This window comes from Myotis davidii, unplaced genomic scaffold (genome assembly GCF_000327345.1).
Source record: "Myotis davidii unplaced genomic scaffold, ASM32734v1 scaffold299, whole genome shotgun sequence".
Classification (NCBI taxonomy): Eukaryota; Metazoa; Chordata; class Mammalia; order Chiroptera; family Vespertilionidae; genus Myotis; species Myotis davidii.
In genome coordinates this window covers 5,352,853-5,354,403 of record NW_006293088.1, presented here as the reverse complement: position 1 = coordinate 5,354,403, position 1,551 = coordinate 5,352,853, and positions in this window count along the sequence as shown.

Here is a 1,551-nt window from a genome sequence, read left to right as displayed (position 1 = left end):
AGGTCACCCAGGGCCTGGCCAAATCCAGTCACTCCTCAGTCTCCTTCCTCCCACTAGTCTACTTTCTGTCTCTGTGGACTTGCTGCTTCTGAACATTTCATATAAACTCAATCGGGCAACGTCTGGCCTCGTATGTCTGGTTTTTATGCCTTAGCATAATGTTGTCAAGATTCATCCAGATGTGGTGTGTTCTGGGACTTCACTCCTCTTTCTGGCCAAATAACAGTCCATTGTATGAATATACCACATTTTGTTGATCAGTTCATCAGTCGATGGATATTTGAGTTGTTTCCACTTTGGCCACTCAACCACCACATTTTACAGATGGTAAAACAGAGGCCAAGAGTCACCATAACCTGGATGGGATAGGGGCCCCGGCCTCCCCTAACATCCACCCCTTCCCGCGGCATTGCTCTGGGAGAACATAAGGAGCAGAGGGTCTAAGCCCAGCAACAGATTCTACTGCTGGTTCGATAAATGCCCGGCCACAGCTCAGCCTTGAAAAGGAGAATCATGGCCTCTGTCCCCGTCCCGGGCCCAAGTCACCACCACCTCTTCTCTGCTCAGCTCCTAATTGGTCTCCCTGCCCCACTACAGTCTTTTCTCGATTTTAGGAACCAGGGGGAGTCGCCATTAAAACCCAAGTCAGGTCAGGTCACTGCTTTGCTCATAACCCTCCAGCGGCTCCCATCGCACTCGGACTAAAAGTCAACGCCCTTACTGTGGCCTTTGCGCGCTCCCATGATCCTCTCCATCTTTGACATCATCTCTGTGCCCCAGCCTTGCTGTTCTTTCTCGAACACCAAGCACTCTCCTGCCTCAGGACCTTTGCACTGTTCCTTCCTTCTGCTCGCATCACTCTCCTCCTCACCGCTCGTTACCTCATTTTCTTTGCTAAAAAACTGCCTTACCAAAGAGGCCTTTCCTCGAAACCTTATGTAAAATAACTCTTCCCTTTCATGTTTTCTCTACTTATGCTTTTTTTATAGCACTAATTACCATCTGACATATGATATAGATATTTGTTCACTTGCTTCTCATCTGTCTCCTTCACTAGAATGTCAGCCCCATGAGAGCAGGGAGTCTGGTTCATGTTGTTCATTACTGTAGCCCCAGTGCCCAGAACAGAGCTGGCACATAGTAGGTGTTCAATAGGCATTGAGAGGTAAGGGATGCAAACCTTCCAGTGAATAAGCAGTCTAACCCTTCCACCAATCCGCCCATCAGGCTGAGACTGTGACAATAACAATAGCAGTTGATTGTTCTAGAGCATTTCCTATGAAGCCATGCCTTGCCCTTAATCCTTGAACCCTGAGAGTTAGAGAAGATAATGAGCTCAGAGAGGTTAAGCGATTTGCCCAAGGAGACGGGAAGGGCATCAGAAGAGGAGCCCAGGCATCCAGCCTGCCTCCTGAGCAGAGTTCTTAAGCCGCTGAGCCATAATGGGCCATACTCTCAAGAAAGAAAACAAAAAACAAAATAGTTGAAATGGAAGCCACGGTTGAGCTCTGGGCGCCAGGCGAGACTGCGGCTTTCCGCGTGCGCGGCGGT